This window comes from Falco punctatus (genome assembly GCF_963210335.1).
Source record: "Falco punctatus genome assembly, chromosome: 3".
NCBI classification, from domain to species: Eukaryota; Metazoa; Chordata; class Aves; order Falconiformes; family Falconidae; genus Falco; species Falco punctatus.
Window position 1 is genome coordinate 21176903 of NC_137582.1, and position 21953 is coordinate 21198855.

General features: G+C 41.3%; 1 long non-coding RNA gene across 1 annotated transcript in view; it reads right to left on the reverse strand.

Moving 5' to 3' along the window:
• Positions 1 to 507: 507 nt before the first annotated feature.
• LOC308060340 overlaps positions 508 to 21953 on the reverse strand; it is a 40624-nt gene continuing 19178 nt past the window's right edge. The window contains exon 2 of the long non-coding RNA XR_013926681.1: positions 508 to 21268. This is a non-coding gene — a long non-coding RNA (uncharacterized lncRNA). The remainder of the gene's footprint in view (positions 21269 to 21953) is intronic.

Genomic DNA, 21953 nt, shown 5'->3' on the forward strand with positions numbered 1-21953 from the left:
TTTATAACTATAAAGGGAAGAAGTCAGGGTTTCCATCATATTTATGTCCAGCACCCTTTCTTCTAGGAAAATTGATATGATTTCCAGGCACATTCACAATTTAGATTTAAATAATTTTCAAAAGAATATTTAACATATATTGTTACAGAATGATATAATTGGAAAGTATTTCGTCCCAAACTAGTTTTATCAGTGTTCTGGAAGGAAAAATATTCTGACTTCACTATTCATCTTCAAATAGATTTTCCAGCTCTTTTCCAAAACAAATAACTAGTGTGTGGGGGATGAAAAGCATTCTTTGGGTGGAGCAAAGGCTTTTTCAGGTACCACAATTCCATCTCTGCACTTTCCTATTATTATTCTATTACTTATGATTTCTCTCCCATCGATAACACTCTTCAGCCTGTATCATAATAGAAGTTTCTTCACCAAGTGGTTTATGTCCAAATGAAGATAAAATGCACTGGAAAATTCAGAAATGAAGTTTTATTTCTGTGGAGTTGGGGGGGGGGGGGGGGGGGGGCGGGAGCAGAAAGATTTATTCTATTTAGATACAGACATATATCTGAGGGTAGACATAAAAACATCTCCCCTGACATTTATAATGCTTTTTTGTTCGGTGTTATGGAAGACTAACTAAGGCACAAACAACAACTTTGTGACCTGGAGTTCTGAGGTCTTTCTCCATTGCAATGGACAAAAAGGAGTGATGGCAGCTAGGGAATTGAAGAGCAAAAGCAGCATATCATTACTGACAACGAATATCTGTAGAATAGGAGGCATCGACAGGGAAAAACTATGCTGCACTGATGAAAGGAAAAAAAGTTGAATATAACAGCGTGTGCAGAGGAAGTTAATATCCATGGAGGTGAGTGATATGTTTAGACTGACAGCTGAGAAAGACAGTTTTAACAGACACATATTAGATGGATTAGAGTAGGATGATGCAAGTATATATGGGATTTTTTAACATTCCTTTTTCACTTCTACTATTTTTCAGGTAAGCACAATTTTCCCTTACACAACATTTACAATCTCAACTCCACTTGAACACAGCTTCCTCCAGGCTCTGAAAACTGGGGCAGGTGAGGAGTTAGATGATATTTTCTAAGCTGGGCAGTAAAGAGATTTGCATCGCTACTTCCAAAGACAGGATGGATTTGTATTCAAACCCCTGAAATCTGACATTTGTAGCAAACATCTTAGTGATTTTTGGAGGATTTTTGTGTAAGCTTCATGGTGTGCAGGATTTCCAGACTCTCTTGGGCTTAGCAAACTGTGCTAACTGTGCTGTATGAAGGATCTCTTTTGAAGTCCAAAGCCTTTGGCAGATACAAATTTACAAATGGTTTTGAGACATTTTCTAGTAAGAGGCTGTCTGCTGAGTCCTTGGAGACTGCAATGACTGTACTGAGCAAGCTGGGCACTAGAGAGGCATGAGACCATGTATGAGACCATATGAACATCCCGAAGTTTGGCTTGAAGACTTCACAACCAGATGGTTTTCTCAAAATTTCTTAAAACCTGATTCTCCTAATGTAGCAGTTAATCATGCCAAGAGTCACACTAACAACACCAGAAAAGCTTAGTAAAGCTCAGTGTGGAAGGGATTACTGATTTGAGCTTTGCAACCCAAGGAAACCTTCACAAAAGTTTTTTTGAAGACAGAAGGATTTGAGAAAGTCAGAAATTGTGTCCTTCTTCTCGGGCTGAAGGCTGGACTTTCAGCTAACTCGGGATAATATGTATGTATGATGGGGAAATGAAAAAAATTGCCTTGCCTCAGTGAGGAGGCAAGATATCACTGTTTAGGAGAAATCTAGACTGAACTCTACAATATATCTTCATTTCCAAGTAGGGTCGCTGAGATTTAGGAAGCATAGATGTCTTCATCGTGACAACTGCTTGCTGTACTTGTCACCTTCCTCATGTCCCAAGCATCCACAGGTGTCCTGTGCAAGCACTGGCATTGGATTCCTGCATACACTCTTCTCAAACCCGTTGGCACAGAAAGCCTTCCTGACACGAGGGGTTCTGCACAGCTCTGGAGAACGGCAAGGCTGCAATAGCTGGAAATCATTACAATTATGCCTTCTAGAGGTTCTTAAAGTCAAAACCTTCCCTGAAATGTAGTAACATCTTTTATTTGGACTGAGAAGAGAAACAGAAATAGAGCCATATGCCAATTTGTGTAACATTATGCCCATTTAATTGAATTAATTTAGAGATAGAAATATGACAGGATGCCACGCATCCATCTATAGAGGATAGAGCTGCTGTGTGCAGAGCAGGTGGCAGCACAGCCTTCCTCCTGCCCACCCGCCAGTGCCCAGCTCTGCTGGCTGCTCCACACTTGCTGAGCCCACCTTTGCTGTTCCTTGCCCTGGCCTGAAACTGTCTCCCCCTGAAGTCACAGACATGTCCTGCCATCCACATCAATGTCACCAGGATTTCAGCCTGCAGCTTCCTGTGCCGCCTCCTGCATCTCCAGCGGGGTCTTGCCACTGCCTGTGAGACCCAGTTCCTAATGTTTTTGCCATTTGCCTTGTCTGAAATTAAGTTTCTGACTTGGTGTTTTCCTGAAGTCACTTATCTAAATCACTGCACATTCATACAGCCCAACACAGTTGGGAAGATGGCTGTACCCTTCGTGAGACTGCTCATTGCTCAGCACTGGGAAGGACCAACCAGGCACCATCCAGTACCTTCCCAGGTACGAGATATTCCAGCCTCCCCTGCTGAGCTGTTAAAACTCCGCTCAGCGCTCACAATTTCTTTCATGTCCCTGGGCACAGCCAACTCACAAATATGCAGCACTATGAAAATTAAATTGAATTTAATAGCTAACTAAATATCAACATGGGCATTTTCTAATTGCATTGTACTGGGAAGGGGACAGCTGTTCCATGTGCCATGTACTCTCCTGCGCTGAATACAGCAATGGTCCTTTGAAGAGGTGTCAGTGCCTGATCTAAAGCTTGGCTTTGCAAAGCCTAATGTCACAGACTTTTTTTTTTTTGTTTAGATTAATGTAAGAGTGGATAGACTCCCTACCTCATCTTGCTGATCCTGAACACCCTCTCTTTGTATGTAGTAAAGGAGTGGGTAGATATTTGTTAAAAGTACTACAAGGTTTTAGAAGTATTGAAAGTCCAAGTGACTTCTGCTTTTAAATGTCTGCAACATCATTAACTTTCCCTGCTTGTTATGGGGAAGTTGGGGGATATTTTTATATATGACTTGTTGTTCTTGCAGTTATAAAGTCCATACAGTCCTTTGTTTTTCCCTGTCTGTAATAGATGTAGATACAGCCTGCAAGTAAACCATTATCTGCAGGAGTTCTATATATTCGGCAGAGGAGCTCTAGCAGAAAACAGAAAGCATTTAAAATAATGAACAAGTTGTAAAACTTAATGCTTTTCACTTGATCATCTGGGTACAATGAATTATAGATCAGATTATCTGGAAAACTCCCACTCCCATCTAACAGAGGGCCATAAACCTAAAGAGCAACTGGCCTGTTGCAGATTGGTTGCTCAGGACGATGACAGTTTTGAATGTTCAAAGTTAGACAAAGATCCCAATCCAATACATTTCCTATACTTTTGCACTCCAGGACAAAATATAAAGAGCCTTAAAAGTTATATGTTACAGTCCTAACTGTCTTACTTGTGGACACAGAGAACACACAGGGATGTCAAGGTTCTCCTAAGACCAAGTAAGCACCAGCTGCAGATGTGGATCTCTCCCATGCAGAGCTTGACTGTCTGCTGCCTTCTGCAGGAGATGGGAGAGCTAGGGCCTTCTGTCTCTTGGTCTCATCACCACTGTCTCAAAATACTCCATTACCCAAAGATCTCCTCCCTGCATCCTTTTATTTTTAATCTAGCTCTGCAGGAAAATGCATTAATTGAAGAAAGTAAGCCACAAGGTTGACAGCGTATCTGGGTCTCTGCAAAAAATAGAAGCGGATGAAGTCAAGAAGAGAGCAAAGGAGATGGTACTGGGTTATGTTAGGAGCTCCCAGGATGCTGTTTCACTAGAAAAACTAAACACTTCCAAAACGGTTTTGCCATGGGATCTGCCTGAAGAATCCTCGTGCACATCCTTACCAGAGCATCTTCACTTGTCTTGAGCATTCCTGGGAATTTTCCTTTGGAAGTCCCTTTTTGTGGTGCTGCTAATTCAGGCTTCTGGTCATGTCATCTCTTCTCAGACCTTGTCCAACTTCCTTTTACCTTGCTTAGATCAGACTGTGTATGTTCTCTCATTCTTTGAAATTCTAGGCCTGTAAGAGAAAGTTTTTGCACACTGCTCCTCTATTCCTTCTTTTCTGCTAGGATTTTTCCATGGCCTTAATGCCATCTCATGCAAGCAACCTTAGGAGCCCTGCTGTTTTCCTGTACTGCATCTTTCTCACTGTTCTACAGTGCTCACACTCGAATCACAGATTATCCAGGTTAAGAGTCTCCATTTTTTTTGTCAATCTTTCCAACCTAAATCTGGAGATAGAGACCTTGTTAGGAAACTGCTGATTCCATGTTCACTGAGCCTACTCATTTCAGCTCATAGGAGTTTTTTTCAGTCAAGGGCATTGAGAGCTGTGGGTCCCAGCTAACACTGGTGTGCAAAGAAGTATGTCTGCAAATTAGATATCATAGAAAAACTCTACTCACGATTTTCTTTCATTTTGGGGGGCAACTCTACTGGTGGCCACGCTGTGAATGCTTTGTTATTGTACTAATACTTTAATACCAATAACGTGCTTTCTTAAGTATAAACCTGGGTCATGGTATTTATAGATATGAAACTTGTATAAACTCACCAGATTTCATAATTTTAACACACACAGATTTTCCAAAGCCTCATGCTGGGCATTCAGGGGATGTGTATGGTCGTGTGGTGTCTTTTTGCGCAACTAGCACAAATATTGTGTTTGCCAAATAGGACCCTAACGTGCAAACTGAAGCTTAATGGCTACACTGCAGTGGAATAGCACAGGTTGCTGCATTTTAATTGCCTCTTATTTAGGAATTGGCACAACATAATGAAGTGCTTGGATCCTGGCCATGACTCCAGTCTCCTGTGTGGTTCTGTCCTCAAAACCAGATACCAGATCTCAGAAAACCATTGTCACTTTCAATCTTTTAAAAAGACTTGCAGCTAGAGTTTTAGTACAGTGCTGCTCCCAGGGGCAAATTTTCAGGTGATTGTGAGTGCACAGGGCACAGAGAACTGCACAAGCACCACCTGCAGACAGTATCTCTGCACTATCTACCCATAGTTGATAAGATGCCCTTTACCTTTCTCCTTTCTTTTCCACACTTTACATCTCACTCTGTGATACATTTTGCATACATGCATCCTTTCAGTGTGGACATTTTGCAGTATCACTTCCTGAGGTTTCACATCCATCTCCACATGCCAGACAGGTTCCTGTGCGTACAGGGTGCTCAGCTACTGGGACAGGTGTCAGGCATTGCTCATCCCTTTTCTGTCTTTCTGCATAGAAGACTACTTGTTTGCAAGTCACATTCTCTTCTCTTGGCCTCTCCGAGCCCTTTTTGACCTGGAGACCAGACCAGCGTCCCTGGGCCTGCAGGCACTGGGGGAGATTTCCTTTCTGATGCTGTAACCTCCTTTCCCAGGCAGCGTACGACAGGAGTTGTGCACTTGAGTCTACAGCACATAAAAGGAAGCACAGACCTGAGACAAATCCGAATTATTAATTAAACCTCATAGCGGCCACAGGAAGCAAGCAGTTATTAGCTTAACTGAGGGATGGGGAAATTGAGGCAGTCTCCCAGGGTCACACTGTGGAAAAGATTAATAAATAATCTTGCAGTTCAGACCTGAGCTCCCATTTCCAGACCATTTTTGCCTCTTAAGATATGTAATAGAGCAGCATTGAAATTACAGCGTAGAATTCTATTAATAATCACTAGTCAAAAATGTGGCACATCTAGCAATAACAGCTGGGGGGAAATGGAATAATTTCCTTTTTAATGTATTTCCTTCTGTTCCACAGTGTTTGATATTAATTAAAAGAGACCCCTGAGCAGTATGGAATAATAAAAACTTCAGTCGGTCACAGCTGAGAATATGCTGAAACTTTGTGTGTTAAACTTTTGGGCATGGCTTTCGGTTTAGGTTGAGGGTGCACTCTGCTTTTTGTTGGCCTAGTTTTAAAATTCACATTTCTTGGCAAATCAACTGAGTCACCTGAGGGGTCTCAAATCCAATCAAAGAGCAAGTGATTTCTTCAAGCTTTGCTGTCTTGTTATTTTTTAATTCCCTATCAAATAATTTATATGGCGCTTTACCTATACCATAGTTCACTGATGCAAATAATTTCAGAGGTTTTTGGCAAAATAAACCTCCAGTGAAAAATATTCTTAGTTAATAAATAACATAAAAAAGACAGAAGTATTTTACCACCGCTATAAATTGTGAGTTAATTTTAGAGCTCTGCCGAACTGAAAACAGTACTGTTTTGGGTCACAGTCCCATCAACAGCTGTGGCTGTCAAGTGATAGGGCAGGCTGTCTGCTGTGAGCCTATACGGGTATCGATAAGGTCAGTCAGTCAGGGAAATGCAGCATCTCCTTTATCACAGTCAGCTTTGGGCTCACAGTTGATCCGGAGCTGTAGCCTACCCTGAAGGCCTCTAGATGGGCAAACTTTCTGATGGATCAGCTCATAGGCACTCTGACCTTCTTCTTCTAATTTGTGACCCAAACTGAACCAAAAGCTTCACAAAGTCAAACAGACTTGCCCTTCTCTCCACCTCACCCCTGTCATTGCTCAGCATGGTCCTGTGCCACAGATTCACTGTGTCCAGAAAAGTTCATGAATGTGTGGTGCTTGTTAGAGTACAATTGCTTTGGGAGATCTGTGACTCAGACCTGACCTGTGCATAAGGCAGCACCAACACAATCTCTTGTGATGCTCTTGGAGATGTACACGTGTGCTACCTCCTCCTCGCTGGCTTCCGATAACCTTCAGCTTCAAGGCAACGTTCGTGCTGTTATGATTGTGTGGTTCCCAGAGGTATCTACTAAGGATGTCCTGCATCAGGAGGCTGTACATATACCTCACATCAACAGCTCATATCTGCTTCTCCATGCTGATCCTTTACAACTGGGAAGATACAGCAGCTTTTTAGGAGTGGTAATTTTCAGAGACAGGAATGTAGAAGAGTTTAAAGCCTGTACCACTATGCCAAACATACAGAGATACAGAGAAAACAGCTAAAGTGATGACTGAATTCTAAACTCCTCCTGACTTCAAGTGAGATCCGGGCATATATTTCACACAAATGTAGTTCCACGACAGAATGAAGCAGAATGTCCAAAACTTAGGAGGCTTGTCTGTTGTGGATGCTAAGACTGCACAAAGTAATTCTCTGTACTCATTAATTCACCTCTACTCATTACTTTCAAAGACTCTGAGACAGTGTATGACACTGATCCAACAAATAAATTTCTGTGGCACTGCTGAAATGATACCTCTGCAGATGGAAATGTGTTTTTTGGACCAAGTGTTGGTGAGACAGCTAAGGAAGCTTCACACTGGCATCCAAGACTCGAAACAGGAGCACAGTGACAGGATGTCAGCAAACTTGCAGGGTACCACAGCCAGCACCCCTTCCAGCTCTGCATCAACCTGCCCTGACTGCCTTTTAACAGGAGCAATCTTCCACAAGTTGCCTCCCTGGAAGACTGCCTACAGAAGCAGTTCAGTGCCACGAGATATATATTCTTCTCTATATATACACACCTACATACATTCATATATATGTATATATGATCAATACCACATCATTTATGGCTTTGCACATCTCAGATCAGTAATCTCACTCCATTGCATCATGTTCTCGCTCCAAACCGTCATACTGCCAAAAATCTAAAAATCACTGGGTTTATAGTTCTCTTCTTTTTAGACATATAATGACAGACAGATATATCACATGGGCACCACCCAAAAGAAGAAATACAAGGTCACAAACATTTTAAATAGGCAACTAATACAACAGAGCATTTACTCTGGAGATCAACATAGATTTCCATACGAAACTGATGTCCACCCCCAAATATACATCATGGAAGAAAAAAATTGAAGTACCACAATTTACACAAGCAGCAGGTATTCAGAATTAATGGTATTAGTATTTCTTACTGGGTGATACTTGGTTCCTGGCAAAAGGTACTTCACTGTTGGTTGGACCATTGTGATTTACATTTTCAGAACACCTTCCTTACACTAAACAATCTAAGTTAATTAAAGAAGACTAGGACCATGATGTAATCAAGCAGGCTTTATGCCGTCATCAGCTGAAGTGAGAAACCCTGCATGCCATGGAACAAAGAGGAGGATGGTGATTTACATTTTCTCCTTCTTGACAGCAGGAGCTGGTGGAGCAATTTTTGGTATCAGAGCCCGGCAGGGTGGAGCAGCTCCCAGCTGCAGCTGGGTCAGGCTCCAGACCACAAGGACCAGCTCTGCTGGTCTCCAGCATGGCACGCGGGAAGGCTGTCCTCTTGCAGAGACATACCATGTAGCTTTTGAGGTCCAGAAACTACATTTTTGATAACCTAATCCCAACACAGTAGGATTCTAATCCAAATTCAGATAAAATTCCACACTACTGATGACTTCTGAAAATTCCAGTTTTAAAAATCCTGCTGTATTCTCCAAAACTGATTTTTTGAAAGGTGCTTTATCTTAACAATAGTATTTACAGCCTGTCAAAGGGTTCAAAATGCCTGTTCACAGCTTCAGTGACAGTTTACTCTTAAATCACAGGGTCAGAATCACTTCTCTCTGGCTATGGTGTTCTGGCAATGTGACTGAGAAGCCCTTCTCAGCTGTCAGGCTCCCAACAGCCCCATTGACACCATGGTGTGGATTTTGTCCTCTGGAGGGCCAGAGGAAGACCCCTCATTATTTCCTATGAGTTAGTGAATTACTGAAATCTGTTTCCCATTTCTGCATAACTCTTTAAGCATAATATATATTTGATAAAGGAAGATGTCCCACTTCCATCTCAGTTCCTGCAGATGCACAGTTCCCCAAACATATTAGGCCTCTGAGAAAGACATTAGTTTAAAACAGAGATTAGTAGTTTCAGGAGAAATAAAGCCTCATTTCTCCAGCTGATAGCATCAGTAACTTATTCTAATACTTAAGTCTTTTCTTTTTTTCCCAAGCAGGCCCACTGCACCAATCCATTTCAAAGATAAGCTCTACCCACAAACATGACAGATGAACTAAAAGAAAGGAAGTGTTTTTTCTGGTAATTTGAATTTTGCACACACTATTGTTCATGAAAGTTCAAGTGAACTCAAGAGCAATTGTTTAAATCCCAAAGCACAGAAGGTGTAGACATAACTAAAAGTGAGAACTACCTACACAGCAATACCAAACCCAGCTGTTTATGGACCTGAAACAGCCTGGACTGTAACAGAGAACCACTCCTTGAATGAAGCTTCATTGGCATGTGCGTACATTTCTGAGATGATAAACAAGGCCAGGAGAGAAGACAGATGACCCATGGGAGTTGTGCTTCACTTTGGAGTGCCAGCTGAAGGCCAGGTAAAGATACCCAAGAGTAATCTGAAATGTCTGTGTTTAGGCATCACATTGACATCCTTCACATTTTTGCGGATGATCATGAGTTATATTTCTGCACTCTTTCACAATCCATGTTCCCACTGCTGAAGCCGAAACCCCATTGGTTTGGTTTTTTTAACTCTCATCATTTTTCACCGTCTTCCATTAAAATAATTGAGAAAAGAAATTATAGGGGGGGCAAGATACATAGCCAAAAATTTCTCGTCTTTGAGGTCTGCTGTGAATTATTTGTTCTTGTATCTCATTTGAGCCCTAGGACTCTTTCAGCAGCCAAATGTGCCCAGCAGTTAAAAAATCAATAGACTCCTACTGAGGAGTAAGTCCCTTCCCATCTCATGCGCTGATTTGTTCTGTAACCCTGACAAGACCACTTTCCTCTTTGGCTCCCACTTTGTCTGCTTGTGAAGCTGCATGCAATGGCAATTTCCAGTGCTGGGGACCAGTCTCCCCCATCACTGAGCAAAGTTATGCACTTCTCCTAGCCTCTGTGGCTTACAGCAGCAATGGATTAGAGATATTTGCCTCCTTTGGTCATCCTAGCCTTGCCCACCTTGGCCAACACTTGCTTTGGAGAGCCCTGTGAGATCCACAGGGCGATATAATGCAACTGCGGAGCAAGCTCTGGCACACGTCTTGCAGTGAGACCCTCTTCCCCTGCCAAGCCTTGGTGAAACTATGAGCTGAACAGGCATTTCAGCACAAAACTTGCTGCGGAGTTAACCTATGATTATATTATCACTGCAATTTAGAGCCAAATCTGTACTTAAGTATATGGGTAACTGCAAGCCTCGCTGGCTTTATTATCACAGTATTTCTGAGAACTGTGACAGCTACGTTTAAAAATGGGATCATTTACATGGATCCCTGTGTAAGATCATAAACCAGGTTTCTTCCAGACTTAATACTGCTTCATAATCTCTAACAGTTAGCACCCATACTGTTTGGGTTGCAAGAGAGCTCATTTGTCACCATTATGGCTTCCACCAGCAGTAGGGTAAGAGCAGCAATTTTAATTAAAAGTTTATATGCAAACATATCTCACAATTTCTGTGTGACAAATGGTTCTTCTCACCCTGTGGGTTTCCCTGCCGCTGGTCAGAATAAAATGCTTGCCTTTGCAAAATTGGGCATTTTTGTCAAAACACACAGAGGAAAACAGCAGTGATTCCCACAGCTTCATGTTGGACTTCTGTACGGGAAGCAAATTTCTTTCTGTCACCCCTACTATTTTATCTGGTTTGGGCTTCATTCCACAGATGATTCTGTCTGGAGTTAAGGCATCTATATCTTTGCGTCATTAGTTTGTAATTGCTTTAAAACAAAGACTATTTTCTTCTGCATTCATGCCTAGTACAACAGATATCTCAACATTAGTATACTGAAAAACTTATGACAAACCTTGGAAGTATATTTTTTTAAGTCATTTTACAGCATTATGACATAGTGAAAGAAAATGTCCCAAGCTATAACTGTACAAGCTATGTTAATGGTCAAAGAATGTGAGAAATTATACGCATCTAATTTAAACTCTCTGAGTATGTTTGCTGAGTGTCAGTCATACTTCTTCTTCATGTTTTCTGGGTTGTTTGCTCACATTAGCTTCCATTTCTGATTCTTCCCTTTCCATGCAACCATCCAAGATGGACTGTTCCCTCTTCTTACTGTGTGGCTACCTAAACCATATTCTCAGCAGGCAGTTGCTACAATTGATGATGTAAATTCTTTCCATAAACTGAAAGAAAGGTTTGGAGTGATTTTCTTCATATCAGCATATTGCAGTAGATCAGTCCAATAACATCTGTCCCTCATGTCATTCTGTTCAATACAAATTCCTTACCATGTAGTGTTGGATCAGCACAGATGAAGACTACTTAGTGTAGCTTTCTGGGTGCATATGTAGAAAAAAGCTCAACATCTCTACAAAGCCCACGGATTTCGTGCTGATGTGGGATCTGGTGACACTAACCCAGTGGAAATCTTTCTTGTAAGAACAACTTGAAAAAAGCCATTTCATTGCAGGGTAGAATATTGTGTTTCACTGAGTTTCAATGACATTAATTAACTATTCTAACTGCTAATGGCAAGGAGAAGAGGAAAAATACCTATTTACAAATCTTGTGCACATTCCAAAAGTTTAAAGAATGGATTTGAAAACCACTGTGTATAATCTAGGCTCCATGAGGATGAAGAAACAAGGAACAGGTAGGAGAAGTCTTTGGAGAAGACAGTAGCAGCCTTCCAGTTCTTGAGAGAAGGTGACTGAGAAGACAGAGCCAGGCTTTGCAGAGGTGCCTGCCAGGAACATGAGAGACAATGGTCATCAACTGAAATAGGGGAGATTCTGACTGGACATGAAGGAAAACATGTTCATCACAAGGGTGGTCAGCACTGGAACAAGTTACCCAGGTAGTTGTTTGTGGTATCTCCTTCCCTAGAGATTTTCAACTAACTAGACAATGTCCAGAGCAACCTGGTCTGAATTCAGTGCTGACCCTGCTTCAGGCAGGAGACTGAGCTAGAGACATCCCAAGGTCCTTTCCAGTCTCAGTGATTCAATGATTCTAAGTTTGGGCTTAGCAAAACGTGCCTGAAATTACCATTTATGGTGTGTTTTGACTTGCAGTTTTGCGATATGAAAATGCAGGCAAGGGACTTGCAGGTTACAGTCATAGTGATGGGGGAACAGCGTTGGTAAGAAAAAGAATACGGTTTATTCCTTACTGAAAAAAAAAAAAAAAATCAATGCCAAGCATTTTCATCAAAAACAAAACACTGAAATTCCAGCCCCTGCTCCAATTACTTTTTATACAAGCTGGAGTAAGTCCAATGGATGAAAATGAGGAAAGAACAAATTCCAAATATTTGTTTGTGACATATGCATGTTTTCCAGTCCTAGACTCCATCCTGAACTTCTCTTCTCCGTCACCAGGTGCCGTGCAGCCTACTGCCTAGGCAGTAGTGAAAGATAAGAGATGGAGGTGGAGACATATTTGCCTCCAGCTGGCCTGGCCATTCTCCTCTGCTCTTCTCAGGGCACTCCGCTGAGCTCGTGTTCTCTTGATTTCTCATGTCCTCTGTGAGTGCTGATCCAAAGAATTACTGAATAAAAAGGTCACTGCTACTTTTCTTCTAGTGCTTTGTGCATTTTTTTTGAATCCAGACCAAAGAAGTTTTTTTTTTCTCCTGTGGAAATTAAATGCATCACTTCACTTTGGACTTTTTACAAATAATGTGTTGAAAATAATTCCCCTTCTCATAAACACTTACCAGAGATGACCATGTGGACAAGATCCTCAGCCAGCACAAACCTCCGGGCTCCACGGCTTTTCATGGAGCTGTACCCCAGCTGAAAGTCTAGTGTGAAACATGAATCTGGCATCTGGTCTGGCAGTCCACCGGAACCATCCTCCTGCTCGTGCCAAGAGTGCCAACACCTGACCTCTCTATAGTGATAAAGTTCACAGTCAAAAATCACACACACACACCCATTGTATAATGTACCCAGACATCTGGAGCCAAACAGTGGGACATCTGTTTTCATCAAGCAACCTTTCATAGTTAGTGTATATATTTGGCTGCCTTGTGTTGTTTTCAGGTGCAATACTTCAAATATATGCAGACGTTAATGTATTTTTTCCAATGCACAATTATTTAACTGCAGGCGGCTGTGACATCCAAAAACTGGCATGCACAAACCTCTGCAGCGCCACATCTGCATTTGTTGAAAGATTTCACATCAATATACACAAGCTAGTGTTTGCACATGTTTGGAGCTCTGCACCTATACATACACCAAGATATCCCAAAAAAGGAGTTATAGATTTGTTGCATTTCTTGCTCTGTAGTGATTGAAAGGTAAGCCCATATGGGCAGTCCTTTTCTGTTCCTCTTAAAAGGAGAAAGAAATATCACATTTACCCTTCTTGGCACATCAAAATCAGCAAAAAGGAACAAGATACGTGTACAAGAAAATGTTTGCCTATTCTTAGCTCTCAGCACACATTCAAAGATCAGAACTCTGACAGTTCTTGATATAGCAAAAAACTCCCAATGTGAATCTCTCCTGAGAGACTAACTAGTTGTTAAGGTCCCCCCTTACTCTTCCAAACCATATCAAATTTTCCATTATCTCGGTCTCCAATTTGCCTGTTGTTCACCTCTAACAGCCTTGTTGCATAAGTTGTTTTTTCCTGAATAACAATGATGAATGAGATTGCAATTCTGTTAGGAGACATTTCCTAAACGGTTTATCATCTCTCCCATTTTTTTCCTAAGCTTTTCCATTGCCTTTGCCTTCATTTGTATTTATGATCAAATTAATTCAGTATTTAGCAAACTCTTCATCCTCATAATTTGTGTATGCTATGTTTGAACTTGCAAAATCTTAAATGATTCTCTGAACAGCTCTTTTGCATTTCACAAGTGTTATTCCAGTGGCAGCATATAACTGTGTGCAGTTATTGAATGAGTAGTAGTTCTGTTAATCCTTGCAATGAAGCTGTTTCCTTCTGCATCCACATCTTTGTCCTCAAAAGTCTATGAAACCATTACGTTTGCCCTGTTGCTGGCAGTGACCTTAACACTTGCTATTTTGGCAGAAGAAAATAATATTTCTGATCTGTTCACTGTCAATTTATCAGCATGGTTTACAAAAAATCTTAAAAGAAAAAAAAATTAATGGCTTAAAGACATGTTTAGAGATCATGAAATGTGTGGAATCTACTAATCACCTTAGGTAGCTGGATGAACCTGGTAAAAAAGCAATAACAGATCAATCAGTTACCAGATTAGTAATATTCTTCTGTATAAAAGGAACATTGACACCAATTAACATAGAAGCAAAAGAAAGTGAAAAGACAGAAAATCAGACAATGTCCCTGACTGACAAATGAAAATAGGTCATTAATCCTAAAATACTCATGTGGTATTTACAAAATATTTAGCCAAAAGGCCAGTTATTGTGTTCCTAGTCTGCTTTTGTTATTCTTGGGAGGATGCACCATTTTGTCAGCAATGAGGAAAAAGACGCATAGTTTCAGGACTTGTCTGTGGAAAAAGAGGAAAGCAGCAAGATGTTACAAAAGGGCCACCACAGGCTGCAGCTGTTCCGTGCTGCCAGATTTAAAGACCCAGCTCCAGAAGCACCCGCCAGGAATAAAAGCCACAAAGAAATGTAGCTTTGCCAGCGAGAAAGTCAACAGGTTTCAACTCACAGTAGCAAAACGTTCCCAAAAGACTCTTTCCCTTGCAGTTTGATAGATCCGTGGTGCTATATGTAATGATGTGGTATAATGGAATACTATTACAGTTTTCTCCTGTTTTGATGAAAGCGTTTTGTTTAGGAGTGGAATATGCATAGAAGTTGACATGCAACTAACTAAGAGGTGCAGGTTTACTGTGCGGCTTGATAACGGGCTACAGCCCAGAAGAGCACACAGCCTTCCAACTTCACCTCTGGTTGAGAGTCACGTGGTGCAGAGCCCAGTCCTGATAAAGGCTGTATGTGCCCTTGAACAACCTATCTTAGAAAGTCTAGACAAATAGCTAGATCATTCCAAGGCGCTTGCTGAAATCGGTTTTAATAACTGAGAGCCTCAAGGTGTTCCTGCCCCTTGTTTCTTATTTATTCTTGTTTGCAACTTCTTTTCACTCTGGTTTTAATTTCAAAGCAATGTTCTGCTGAATCTGTATGGATGTGCACAATGGTATAAAATAGATAAATGTGAGATGAAAGCTAGAAGAACCAAACAGTCCCTGCTGCTTTCTGAGTCACAACATAGATGGATGCTTAGCTTAAAAATTGTTGCTGAATTCTTAATAGTCCCTCTTCACCGTGCCAAACTCTCCTTTATACTAACTGGCTGACAATAAAGTGATGTTCCCCCTGCAACTTACTTAAGCCAGTAGATTTGCAGCATTTTGGAGTTGCCATATCTCAAGATGCTGTCACATCCTTCCTTCCAGCAATAAAGATCCTATTGAACCAGAGAGTCAGTTGGTTTTCCCATTTTTAAAGCTAAATGGAAGGGGAAGAGTACAAAACTGGTAGAGCTGAAAGGTGTCATTGTACATTGGATCATGTAATTGTGGGTTTGTGTCAGGAATTATTTTTCTCAACCAAGCACAGAGGGCAAAAAGACATTATTCACTCCATGCATCACACACCACAGTATGAAATCATCTCCAGCAGCCTGAAGATGGGGTTGGAATTATATTTGGTGTTTCCATATGTTAATGGTTAATAGGAGAAGGCCAGAAGTCCAGTCCAGCAGAAGCAAGTCACGTAAGTAAACCCTGCCAGAGGCAGGGTCCATCTTACACAGGCACAGCGGAGGTTCTCCACTGCAGAGTCCTTACCCTGAGGGAGTGCTCCGTGGTTTAACTGCATATAGCTCCATCCACTCACAGATTGCCAGCCTAAATGAGGTCAGTGCTATATGTGCATCAAGGACAACAGCTCCCTACTATTACAAGGTACGTATAATAAAATATTTTTTATATGAAGATTTGACATCTGTCCACTCCAATGGAGAAACTTAGACTTGTATGTATTTCAAAACCTCCTTCAAATAATAGAAAGAAACTCAAGTATATTCTTTGATTGGAAAACCTGAATATTTAGTTTTGTCTTTACTCCTCAAGGTGTTTCCATAGTCCAAACTTACAAATATGTACAATAAATAAAGCATTAAGATTTCTTTCCTTTTTATGGGTAAGAGCAGTTTCAGTCAGAACCAGATCAAGGGCAGAAACATCTTTTAATTTGAGGAGACACTGTTGGCAGGCAGGGATCTCTTCCCAGGCATCCTATCACTGCTGCCCATCACCACTCACACTCTCAGAGGATACAACCCCTCCGATCTGCTGGAATAGCTGCTTGCATAATTGTTCCCCACAGATTTTGTCAAAATTCCAAATAAAATTTACAGACTGGGTTTTTCTAACTGAGTTCTGAACCGGATGACAGAGTTTTCACACACTGAATATACACCAGCAGGTCTGGAAGGGCAGTGACTTCCAAGGAGGGATGGTAGGTACCTGGCTGCTTGTGACAAGCAGAGGGGTTCAAACTTAGTGGTCCATGGTGGCTCTGAGCAGAGCAGGATACTGCCCTTGTCGTGAAAGTGGGAGCCTGGGCACAGCTGAGCTGCTTGTACCATGGTGCTGGAGCACAAGGCAGAGGGCATCTGGCTTGGGATCAGCAATCTGACTTCAGAACGAGATGCCTGAAGAAGAGGTGCATCATTTGGCCTCCGTGACCAAGTGTGGTGCTGAGCTGTGGCAAATAGACACAACTCCCTTGGAGATTGTTTTGGTGTCTTTTACGTGCAGTTGCATAGCAGCGTGTTTTCCAGGCTGTGCATCTCCTGAAGACCTTGTCTGTTCATTGGTTACTATGCCATAACATATTTACTTCTTGCAGATGATTAGCACATCTTGAAAGTATTTTTCTAAAGCTGTCTCTTGCACATGCCTCTAAGCCTAATAAAGCTCTGTGTTTTTGTTAAGCGTGCATTGCTGTCTGCTTAAGTGTGAAAAACAGAAACGAAAAACAGAGAGGCTGCTGTGACTTTGCCAAAAGGTTTCATGGAAGTATTAAAAAATCAGCAAGCAACCAACACATCCTCATGTTCCCAGTCAGAAAGCAGAGTGTTTTGCATGTAAGTGGTTATTTAATATAGTGAATAAATCATCCTCCCAACATATTACATCAGATTAAGGTTCAATACAGCTTGTGTGAATTACCTGTTTCCTCACATCAGGTGTTTAAAGAAGTGAGCAAAATTAGCACTGAAAACACTTTAAAATATCAGTAGGGAAAAACTCATTTCACTGTCCATGAACAACATGTTTTAGCAGCTGTTCCTTAAAACAGAACTGACATAATGTGAGTCGCACTATTGCCCTTGCTTTCTTTCATCCTGGGCCGAGATTGCTCTCATAGATATCTTCCACTCATGTAAGTCAGTTTGCGTTGTTTGGTGCTTGCTTTGTGTAAAAGAGCTGCTGTGTAGTGTTAAAGGATTTCAGCAGACTGCACCAAGCCACGTCACACACATGCCACTTTTGAAACCTGCATTCAAACAAATCTGAGAAGCCAACCACCTCGGGTTTTTGGTGATCAACAGCTTCTAGAAGTGCTTAAACTGACAGTGGATTATCTGGCTACATCCCCTGATGGCCAAGTTTGATATCCTAATGTGGGGGAAGATGTCCTGTCCAAACAAATGAGGGACTACTAAGAGAAGTACCACTGGGAGGAGGTCCTGGGACACTAGAGATGATTAAGGCAAACTGCCTTTTTGTCATCTCTGTCTAATTATTTCCTGGATAATTTTTTGAGCTATTGCTGTATATCTATCAACACTGCAGAGGGACTTGATCTCACTATATCACACTAGTACTCTTCTAGAAATGCCAACATGAAGCATGAAAATAAGGTACCAACCACAATACCCATCATCTTTCATACCTCTCTGTGTTTCTTCTCTGCCACCAATCCAACACCCGTGCATATCTCTGCAATGCTCTGATGTTCTTTCAGCCCCTCTTTCTCTCTAAAAACTGTCAACACATCATAAACACGCCATATGGTGTTAGGAAAATGTCCTCTAGTGTATTCAAGAACTTTATCACCTCTACAGATGGACAAAATTAAGCATCGTTCTGGGCAAATAAAGTCTTATGCTAACATAACATCAGCCAAGGAAATGTCAAGGCAAGACCAGAAAGGCAGTGCTTCAGCGCTGCTTCTGCACAGAGGGCTTGGAGATGTGGGGTGTACTTCCAGCAAGCCCAGCGCTACACACACACACAAGTAAGCCCTGTGGACACAGGCAACCAAAGCTTTTAACAGGCCAGGAGAGGTGTGTGCACAGAATTTGATTTGCCTTCTCAAAAGCACAAGACGGATGTCGGCATCCAGTAACGCAGACAGATGTGCCAGGGTAAAATCCCAGCAGGGTATGTAGTGGTGACTGGAGAGATAAGCCAATCCCATGTGAGCAACTGTTTTGGTCACTGACAGAACAAAGTCTGGGCTTCTAATTAGGAAGACTAGAGCTGTCTCAGCTCCAACGAAGTGAAGAGGGCTGCTTTGCCAAGGCTGCGATTGAGGATTTTGAAGGATTCTGGCCAGATCTCTACTCCGAATCTTTACGAGCATAGCTGTGTTGGCTAAGAGCATGGAAAAAATCACACCTAAGAATGCCAGCAAAAGCCCTTATCTGGGCACAACTGTGCTTTCAGAGAATACTGCAGTTTGCTTAACTTGTGCCATTTGGGATAGGTTTGAGCTAGGCTGGAAGAAGCCCTGTCAGAGAGGTCCCCACTCGGTGCCTCTGCCAGCACATGGTGTCTGGCTGTGGTGGGGTGACTGCCAGCAGAAGCCAGACAGACTTGGGACACCTAAACAGTGCTAAAGTCTCTCAGCATGAGGTTGTTCAGATTGAAACCAGCTCTCCTCCAGGGGCAGGTAAATTCTTGCTAGCCAGCCAGCATGCACTGGGTGGTTCAAATCCTCACCTGCAGAGAACTCCTGCCATTGAGATCTAATAGTGTTCAGAAACAGGATGGTCACTTGGTGGATGTCAGCAGTCACAGCCCTCAAAGACAGAGCTTCTGGAACTAAAAATAAATCAGATGGGCTGAGGGAACCTTCTACAGAGAGAGAGGGGAAAAGCTGGAGGAGATGCCTTCACTGGGACCAGGTGACTGAGCCACCCGCAGCTCTGCAGCTCGGGAGATGCTCTCTGGCAGAACCAGGCCAGCAGCCTTCCGACAGCCAGCACAGGAGCCACATCACACTGGTTTTCCCTGTTCCTTTTTGAACAAATGGGGGGTATTTTAAAAGAAAGAGTAGTGGTAAGGTTAACTGCCAAGTAAATGATCCACAAGGGTAGAAAAGCAGTGTTACAGATATCTGGTTATTGAACTCTGAAAGATCAAACGTTTGTTGTTAATTACTTTTAGACTAGTTTGATATTGTGTGTGAAAGACTGAGCATCCTGAAAACCATGGCATTACCACTTATGCAGAGGGCAAGACAAGCAATGAAAATAAAAGTTGAGTCCATATTTATTTTGCAGGCTAATTAGATTACTTTCAAGAAATGCATGAGTTTCTTTAAAGTAGAATACAACAAAAATCACTGATCATTAAATGCAACTATTGACAATGTGCACAAAACTGATGATCAGCATCATCCCATGCTTAGAACATAAGATTTTACATATTTCCATGCTTTAAATATATTATATAAACTTTTGCATATTATTACATATGTAAATCTTTTTTATATCTCTCTGCAGCCTTTATTAACATGAATGTGGTACTGAAGATGTAGAAGTATTAAATGTATTTAAACACTACAGTATTTAGCAAAGGACATATACAGTAGTTCTAAAGATGTCTGATCTAAGTAGTAGGTATTTTTCCCATCTACAGAAAATATCATATTTGGGTAGCAAAGGGCAATACCATCTCACCCAAACGCCATTATGCTGAATGTAACCAGCCACACTGCAGTGAGACCATAGTCTGTAGCACTGATATCAACACCTCTTAAAGCCTATCCACTAAAATCTCAGACTAGGATGAATACGCCATTTCAAATTCCCTAATGAAAATTCAGAAGTCTATTATCCTCTGCTGTATTAAGATTCTTAACTTAAGAATGGATCTTACATCAGTCCCGTCCTCACCGAAGACACCAGAGTTCAACCATCCAGACTATAATATTAGGTTTTCTTTATCATATTAATTTTGTCATCCAGTTTCCATCATTTTTATTATTATGATATCTGCATTTCTAAAGAGCCTGTCATTCTGGGGTTTCAACCATTTGGATTACATTTTTTTAAGTTTCCCCTATATAAATAAGCATGTTTTCCCTGTTCTCCTTTTTGATGCTGATTTTCATATGAAGGATCAACCGCCAGTATTCTTATTGTGGAAGAGATACTGATATGCCTTCCAGCTTATTTTAAGGCAAAATCAAAGACAAAAGCCACACTACACTGTAAGGCAATTACAGAGATCTATGCAACGCTTCTAGTACTTTAATTGCAGCATATAGGAGGAGATGCAATTATTACTGTCACTGAGTAATACTCATCTAGCTTTCTTTGAAGCCAATGGTAGACTACTATTGCCATCAGTCAGAAACAAATTGGGCCTTGAACATGTACCCATTTAAGTAAATTGCTTGTTAGCTTCTCCTGTCAAAACTGCGGTTGAGCCTACCATTGCCAGGCTGAGATAAAATTCACATTCATTTAGAGAGGCAACACAGAAGTGCGATGGTTGCAGAATACAAATCGTTTTGGCTTCTCTACTTCCTTCAACCAACCCTACGGAAAGGAAGACAGGCAAGGCAAGGCAAAACCAGCCAGCACACAGCTCTGCCTGATACAAAGTAATGGTCTCCAGTAGCCCAGCATTGCCATTGCTGGGCATGCACCAGGTTTGCAGGGTCTCAGAACAGAGGCTTGCATGCCTTGCTCTGCCCAAACTTGTCCTGACCTGTCTGGAGCTTTGCATTTACTTGGTTTTCACTTAGTTTTCTTCTGACGTGCAATCCAAGTACGGCATCATAAGGCGCAGCTTTCTTGGACCTCTACAAAAGCCCGGAGACCTGCAAGAGAATCACAGAAGTGTGGATGCATCTACAAACCCCAAGTGCCAACCTGCCTGCCTGTCCTTGTTGTCCTTTCTGAGAAACAACTGAGAAGTCAATACAGAGTTTCTAATAGATTTTATTCCTGGAGAGTACAATATGGTCTTTCCTCGGCACATTTACCAAAATTAATATAAAATTTTCCCATTCCACAAACCTCTTAAAAAACCCTGCATGCAGTAAAAGGGTTAATAACTCAGCTTCTCCTGTGCCTGTAGACATTAGTTTTTATGGCTAAATGTTAAATTTTACAGTTACATACATTTTATATGCAGTGACTTTTATTGCCTAGACAGTTCTGCATTTATGAATCATCCTCAGATCCTTTAGCTATTTGAATCTAGGAATGAAGTTAAAACACTGCATGGTACTAACACTGTTCTTTTTTTAAAAAAAAAAAAGCAACTTAAAAAGCATTAACTCCAAGGCACAGCTAAAATTTCTCATTTTCAGCAGAGAACATTTAAACTAATGAATACCTGAAGTGACACTTTTTCCAGTGAAATCAGCACAGACAGTTAAAGAAGTAAAACTTGTACAAAATTAAATGAAGAATAACTTGAAAATGAGACAACCCTTTCCTATATGTACATATGTCTTAGAACATTTTTTAAAAAGCAAACTCTTCTCCCCAAAAGACAAG